The sequence below is a fragment of the Gopherus evgoodei genome, chromosome 11, assembly GCF_007399415.2.
Source record: "Gopherus evgoodei ecotype Sinaloan lineage chromosome 11, rGopEvg1_v1.p, whole genome shotgun sequence".
NCBI lineage: Eukaryota > Metazoa > Chordata > Testudines > Testudinidae > Gopherus > Gopherus evgoodei.
This window is the reverse complement of record NC_044332.1, coordinates 10171149-10179316: the sequence shown is the minus strand read 5'-3', so window position 1 is coordinate 10179316 and position 8168 is coordinate 10171149. Positions and strand designations below refer to the sequence as shown.

Below are 8168 nucleotides of genomic sequence, written 5' to 3'. Positions count from 1 at the left end.
TGTGTGAGTGTGACACACACACCTGGCACAACCCATCCGGGGTCACAGCATGTGTGTGTGTGAGAGAGAGACACACACACACCCGGCACAGCCCATCTGGAGTCACAGCATGTGTGTGTGTGTGTGTGACACACACAGCCACAGCCGGCCCCGCCCATCCGGGGTCACAGTGTGGGTGTGAGTGTGACACACACACACACACACACACACATACACAGCCGGCCCCGCCCATCCGGGGTCACAGTGTGGGTGAGTGTGACACACACACACACACACACCCGGCCCCGCCCATCCGGGGTCACAGTGTGGGTGTGAGTGTGACACACACACACACACACAGCCGGCCCCGCCCATCCGGGGTCACCGTGTGGGTGTGAGTGTGACACACACACACACACCCGGCCCCGCCCATCCGGGGTCACGCTGCCCGGCAGCAGGAAGCGCTCTGCGGGAGCCGCAGCCACTTTGTGTTTTGGTGCCACGCACGTTCCTCGCCAGCCCCGAGCCCGGGCTGCGGCGGGGGAGGGACATTCCCGCTGCCCCCCCCCCCCGCCCCCCTAGAGACCCGGCCCGGTCCCGCCCCACGCGGGGAGAAGGTGAGACCTGCCCCCCCGCCTCGGGCAGAGCGAAGCTGTTGCAGCGCCCAGGGTTGGGGCGGGGAGGGAGGAGTCGGAAGGGGGTTGAAGAGGGGCAGGGGGCTCTGAGCCACAGGGCATTGGGGGGGCAGGAGGGGGATGGGGGGGGCAGGCATTGGGGAACAGGGAGCAGGAGGGGGGTGTCCAGGGATGTGGGAGGGGGCAGGAATTGGGGAACAGGGAGCAGGAGGGGGGTGTCCAGGGATGTGGGGGGGGGCAGGAATTGGGGAACAGGGATCAGGAGGGGGGTGTCCAGGGATGTGGGAGGGGGCAGGCATTGGGGAACAGGGATCAGGAGGGGGGTGTCCAGGGATGTGGGAGGGGGCAGGCATTGGGGAACAGGGAGCAGGAGGGGGGTGTCCAGGGATGTGGGAGCGGGCAGGAATTGGGAACAGGGATGCAGGGGGGCGGGAGGAGGGCAGGAACAGGGATGCAGGAGGCAGGAGGGGGCCAGGGGGATGTGGGGCGCTGGAGGGAGGCTGGGGGAACACACAGGCATCGGGGCAGGGGAGAATTCTGGGGCTCAGGGGGGCAGAGCTGGACTAGAGGGAAACTCTGAGTGTCTGATAAAGGGAAGAAAAGGGGGGATGTGAGCTAGGAGCTGTGGGGGGGGCTGGAGGGAGAATATGGAGCAAGCAGAGACTGGCTGGGGAGGGCAGAGCCAGGGGGCAGGCGGCGGGAGGCGGATGGGGGAAGATACAATGGCAGCTCCCTCTGCCCATGGGGGAGGGGGAGGGGCAGGGCTGCCCGCCCAGCAACCAGTGGAGTCTTTCCCCCTAGATGAGGTCAAACAAGCATGGGGCAGGGGGCTCAGAATTTACAAGGCAAATATTCCCCCCACCTACACTCACCAGCTTCCAAGGTAGCCGTTGATTTACTTGCCAGTCGGAGTGTTTGGGTGTCTGGCTCCTGGATGTTGACCGGTTGGGGTTGACAGGACTGCACCGGCGCCTGCTCTGATTTCGGTGTGAAACCGGAGTCACTGGTAGGAGAAGCAGGCAGGGAGTCCAGCTGGTGTTTGGTTTGCTGTGATTCAGGCTCAGGCTCAGTTACATTCCCTCTGTTCCCTTTTGTTTCTGGTTCTAGCCACCCAAAGAAACAAAACGATATGTTCAGTGACAGGTTTAAATCCTATTTTGGTCTCCGTGGAGGTAAATCCCCAAAAAGAGCTGGAACTGAACATGCAAATGGTTTTGGGTTTTGATCGTTTATTTATTTTGCAACTTTAACTTTACATGAGTTTTCTGAGTGTTTTTCTGTTGTCAAAGAAACACGATTATTTTTTCCTAAGCAAACTGTTTGAGCAACCTCAGGTCAGGTATTTAAACAGTCGCTTTGTCGTGTTGGACCTGCAGTGAACGGACACATTTGAGGCCTGGACATTTTCTTTCAGCACTCTCTTGCGTTGCTGGATCTGCCAGTACAAGTTTTGCTGCTTGATACAGCCTGAGCCTGATGACATTTTTCTGACGCTCCCAGTAGTTTGGCAGGTTTTCTTATTGAGATGTGGCTCATTTGCAAATGAATCAGAAATTGACCCAATCCTTTTCTGGGCTTTGCTTGATCCAGATACCCAGAATTTCCATTTCATCTTTCAATTTCAGACCCGTCTGACATTGATTCTTTGTAATGAAATTTTGCCTTGACTTTGTCCTCTGCTGAGTGGGGGTTGACATCTAGGCTCAGGCTAAAGGTGTGACATTGTATACCATGGGGGAACACCCTCTGACTCCTGTCTTTCCTCATCTGTATATAACTGTGATATTGCATGTAAGGCCAGCCATGTGGGGTATCAGGGGACAGGTATGATTGGCTGAAAGTCTCTGTCCCAGCCTAATATGTGTAGAGCATGTGAAGTTATGAGATTGTTTTATGGTTGTCACTAAAATATGCTGTGGGTTTGGGAGGCCCCCAGGTCCTGGTTTACAGAGAGAATGACAAGGGAGGTAACCAGCACCTGGCCGGGTGCTGTTAAACAGAAATCACCAGCCATTGTCCAGCAGCAGTTACAATGCAGTGAGTGACTCACCTGCGTGAGGCCACGCCAGAGAGAATTGCTCAACCTGGCCTAGAAACTCAGTAATACTCACCAAACATGTCTGGACTTGTATTCTCGAGCGCATGGACTAAGGGTAGAAACACCAAACCCAGGGGCCCAGGCTTGGCCTCTCTGCTTCACCCACCTACGCTGCAAGTGTGATGCAGTAGGGACTGTCTGTGTGGGGAGTGGGAGAGCAGGGGAGGACTTTAGGGGATGGACGATGCCAGGGCTGTAACCTGAGCTAGGTAAGGGAGGGGAAAGGTCAACACCTTTGCCCGGGAAGGGGACAAAGGAAGGGAGTGGCAGGAGGGAAGCAGTTTGAGTTTGGGCTTGGGGCTGTGTGGGCGGAATTCAGGGGATCCTAGCTAGGATCCAAGCACCCTGAAAGCCCAAAAGGACTCGGTGGAGGGGTCCTGACTGTGCCTGCAAGCTCTGCTGTAACCTGTGTTCGTGTTGTCCAATAAACCTTCTGTTTTACTGGCTGGCTAAAAGTCACTGTGGGTCCCAGGAAGAGGGGTGCAGGGCCGGACTCCCCACACTCCGTGACAACTGGTGGCAGCGGCGGGATATACTGCACCCCGTGGACGGCGCTTCCTGCAGTAAGTGACTGGGGAGCAGTAAAACGAAGGGGTGGTTAATCCCTGGGAGTGTGTGCCCAGTGAGAAGGACTTTGCAGTAACAGGGTCCCCCGGGGGATTGCAGCGAGCGGTCCCAGGGGCGGAGGAGTCTGCAGCTCGACCCTGGCAGAGAGGTGGTGACCTCAAGAAGGGCGGGTGCACTAGGTGTCCCCCTGGAAACCGTGGGGAGCGGCGAGCACCCCGGCCTGTGAGTGGTCAGCAGGAAGATGTATGCCAAGCGGCGCAAGTGTGACCTGGTGAAGCTGTGCAAGCAGAGAGGGCTGCACCCAGGGAGGCTCAGCAAGGACCAGCTGATTGCCCAGCTGGAGCAGGGAGACTGCATGAATGAACGGAGCCCTGTCTCTGAGGGAAGCAGCCGGGCAGATGCAGCGCAGGCACCAGTGTCTGTCCCCGCTGGGAGTGGTCAGCCGGCGGACAAGGGCTTCCCGAAACCCCCCCTTCCTAGGCCTAGGGGAAGGGCGGGGAGGAGCCCAGTGTATACCGAGGGCACCGTGACACCCCCGACCAGCAGGGGATCCGCCCGGCGAAGCCCACCCCCCAGCAGGGGATCCTCCCGGCAACGCTCAGCATCCGTGGAGCGGACGCGGCTGGAATATGAAAGGGAGAAGCTCGAGTTAAAGAGGCAAAAGCTGGAGGAGAAGGCGAAACAGCGTGAACATGAGCGGGAGGAGAAGGAGAAACAGCGTAAACATGAGCTGGAGCTGGCCCGGCTGGCGAGCAGTGGGGCCTTGGCTGCGGTGAGTGAGGGGGGACCCAAGCCTACAAAGAGCTTTGATAAGCACTTGCTGCCCCGGCGTAAGGAGGGGGAGGACATAGATACCTTCCTGACGGCCTTTGAGAATGCCTGCGAGCTGCACAGGGTTGACCCTGCAGACAGGATCGCAGTTCTCACCCCCTTACTGGACTCCACAGCCGTGGAGGTGTACAGCCGACTGAAAGGGGCAGAGGCAGGGGACTACGAACTGTTCAAACAGGCCCTGCTCCGCGAGTTTGGGCTGGCTCCTGAGATGTACCGGAAAAAGTTCCGGAGCCAGCGTAAAACCCGTGAGGTCACATACCTACAACTGGTCAACCGGGCGCAGGGGTATGCCTGCAAGTGGACAGCTGGGGCCCAAACTAAAGAGGACCTGCTTGACCTATTCATACTGGAGCACCTGTACGAGCAGTGCCCGTCCGACCTGAGGCTGTGGTTGATGGACCAGAAGCCGGAGAATCCACAGCACGCAGGCCAGCTGGCCAATCAATTTGTGGACAGTCGGGCAGGGGATGGTAGGGAGGAGTCTCGAAGGAGCAAGCCTGCCTCAACGCAGAGAGAGAGTCATCATGGGATCTCCCAGCGGGGTCCTATGGAGAACCCCCCCAAAAGGGGAACATCCAGCAGCAGGTCCCTCCGACCCACTCAAGGGGACCCACGAGACATGGGCTGCTATCGCTGTGGCCAGCGAGGTCACATACGGGCCCAGTGCCCCAAGCTCAGGGACAGACCAAGCAGACCCAACCCGCAGAGGGTGGACTGGGTAAAAACCCAATCGGAGGAGGGGTTACATTCCCAGGAAATGGGGGCTGGCAACATACCACCTGTGGATGCTCCAGGCTCCGTGTTTTTGGTTTACCGGGTGGGCGCGGGGCTGCCCCTCCGGAAGGAGTGCATTGTTTCCCTGAAGGTAGATGGGAGGAAGGTCACTGGGTACTGGGACATGGGCGCAGAAGTGACGCTGGCCCGGCCCGAGGTAGTGGCTTCAGATCGAATGGTGCCTGACACCTACCTGACCCTGATGAGCGTGGGCGGGACCCCATTCAAGGTGCCCGTGGCAAGGGTACACCTGAAATGGGGGGCCAAGGAGGGCCCCAAGGATGTGGGGGTACACTGATATTTGCCCACGGATGTGTTAATGGGAGGGGACCTCGAGGACTGGCCTAGTAACACCCAGAGTGCTCTGGTCGTGACTCGTAGTCAGAGTCGGCAAAAGGCACTGCACCCCGACAACGGGGAAGGTACTCGACCCGAGGTGCAGGACCCTAACCCAGGGAGCGGGGAACGCCCAGGGGCACGGTGCAGAGAGGCTGCGGCCTCAGACCCAGCCAGCAAGAGAGAGCCGGTCCCCATCCCTGTCCCAGCTGCTGAATTCCAGGCCGAGTTGCAGAAAGATCCCTCCTTGCGGAAGCACAGGGACCGGGCTGACCTTAGTGCGGTACAGACCATGAGGAGAGGTTGCAAGGAGAGGTTCCTGTGGGAGAAGGGGTTCCTGTACCGAGAATGGGCTCCCCCAGGGGAAGTAGAGTCATGGGGGATCAGGAGGCAGCTGGTGGTTCCCCAAAAGTTCCGTCACAAGCTGCTGTACCTGGCCCATGACATCCCTCTCGCAGGGCACCAGGGAATCCGATGCACCAGGCAGAGGCTGCTACAGAACTTTTACTGGCCTGGGGTCTTTACCCATGTCCGACAGTACTGTCAATCCTGTGACCCCTGCCAGAGGGTGGGGAAGGCCCGGGAAAGGGGAAAGCGGCTTTGAGGCCTTTACCCATCATAGAAGAACCTTTCCAGATGGTGGCCATGGACATAGTGGGACCCCTCAGCAAGATGACCCGGTCAGGGAAGAAATACATCCTGGTGGTGGTGAATTTTGCCACTCGCTACCCCGAGGCGGTGGCCTTGTCCTCTATCGAAGCAGACACAGTGGCAGATGCGCTGCTGACAATTTTCAGTCGGGTGGGGTTCCCCAAGGAGGTCTTAACGGACCAGGGGTCCAACTTCATGTCGGCCCTGCTCCGGTCCTTATGGCAGAAATGTGGGGTCCAGCACAACTGGGCCTCAGCGTATCACCCCCAGTCCAACGGGCTGGTAGAAAGGTTCAATGGGACGCTGAAGATGATGCTAAAAACTTTTATGAACCAGCACCCGCAGGACTGGGACAAGTACTTACCTCACCTGCTGTTCGCGTACAGGGAGGTGCCCCAGGAATCTACCGGGTTTTCCCCTTTCAAACTGTTGTATGAAAGGCGGGTAAGGGGGCCCCTAGACCTGATGAGGGACGAATGGAAGGGGAAGGCCTCTCCCGAGGAAGAGTCAGTGGTGGAGTATGTCCTGACCTTCCGGAAAAGACTGGGTGAACTCATGGGCCTGGCCAGGGAGAATCTGGCCCAAGCCCAGAGGAGGCAGAAGGTCTGGTATGACCGCACGGCACGGGCCCGTGCCTTCGCCACCGGGGATCAGGTGATGGTTCTCATCCCTGTGAGGAGAAACAAACTCCCGGCCACCTGGGAAGGGCCCTTCAGGGTTATCAAGCAACTGAATGAGGTAAACTATGTGGTGAAGCTGTCAAACCGGGCATATCACCGTCAGGTGTACCATGTGAACATGATGAAACCATACTATGACAGGGGGAATGTGGTGTTGGCCGTGTGTGGACATTGGGAGGGGCAGGGAGATGACCCCTTAGTAGATCTATTCCCTGGGACCAAAGCTGGTTCCCCCCTGGAGGCGATTCCCCTCTCTGATCAGCTGACCCTGGGCCAGCACGCTGAGATCAGAGGGGTGCTGCCTCTATACCGACAGCTGTTTTCCAGCCAGCCTGGACGCACTAATTTGACTGTCCACCGGGTGGAGACCGGGTCACATCCCCCTATAAGATGCTCCCCTTTTCGGGTCACTGGTAAAACTGGCCAGGACCTAGAAAGAGAGGTCAGGGACATGCTGGCTTTGGGGGTGATCCAGCCGTATTCCAGCCCTTGGGCCTCGCCTGTGGTGCTGGTTCCCAAGAAGGATGGGTCAATCCAGTTCTGTGTGGACTATCGAAAGCTCAATGCCATCACCGTATCTGATGCCTACCCTATGCCCAGGCCTGACGAGCTCCTAGACAAGCTGGGAGGTGCTCGGTACCTCACCACTATGGATCTTACCAAAGGCTACTGGCAAGTGCCGCTGGACACAGATGCCAGGCTGAAATCGGCCTTTATCACCCTTGTGGGGCTCTATGAGTTTCTGACCCTGCCCTTCGGCCTCAAGGGAGCACCAGCCACCTTCCAGCGCCTGGTGGATCAGCTACTGAGGAGGATGGAGAGTTTTGCCGTGGCGTATATTGACGAGATCTGCGTCTTCAGCCGGACCTGGGAGGACCACATGTACAAGGTTAAACAAGTCCTGGACCGACTCCGAAAGGCTGGGTTAACAGTAAAGGCTGAGAAGTGCAAGGTGGGAATGGCTAAAGTATCTTACCTGGGCCATCGGGTGGGGAGCGGCTGCCTAAAGCCGGAACCAGCCAAGGTGGAGGTAATCAGAGACTGGCCTGCCCCCCAAACCAAAAAGCAGGTCCAGGCCTTTATTGGGATGGCGGGGTACTATCGAAGGTTCGTGCCCCACTTTAGTGCCATAGCCGGCCCCATCACTAAACTGTGCAAAAAGGGGAAGCCAGACAAGGTGATCTGGACTGAGCAGTGCGAGAAGGCTTTCCGGGCGCTGAAGGAGGCTCTGGTTAGTGGCCCAGTTCTGGCAAACCCAGATTTTGACAAACCCTTTATGGTGTTCACTGATGCCTCAGACACGGGACTGGGGGCAGTGTTAATGCAGGAGGATGAAAAGGGGGAAAGACACCCCATCGTGTACCTGAGTAAGAAGCTGCTACCCTGGGAACAAAGCTACGCGGCCATCGAGAAGGAATGCCTGGCCATGGTGTGGGCCCTTAAGAAGCTAGAGCCATATCTCTTTGGGCGACACTTCACCGTGTACACCGACCACTCTCCCCTGACCTGGCTGCACCAGATGAAAGGAGCCAACGCCAAGCTCCTGAGGTGGAGCCTGCTCCTGCAGGACTATGACATGGACGTGGTCCAAGTGAAGGGAAGTGCCAACCTGAT

The 8168-nt window shown here is 58.1% G+C and overlaps 1 protein-coding gene across 1 annotated transcript in view; it reads left to right on the top strand.

Moving 5' to 3' along the window:
* Positions 1-419: 419 nt before the first annotated feature.
* The window catches only part of LOC115659447 (zinc finger protein 345-like), a 29989-nt gene continuing 22240 nt past the window's right edge, over positions 420-8168 (top strand). Inside the window, exon 1 of the mRNA XM_030579588.1 lies at positions 420-596. The gene's annotated coding sequence lies outside the window, so the exon portion shown is untranslated. The remainder of the gene's footprint in view (positions 597-8168) is intronic.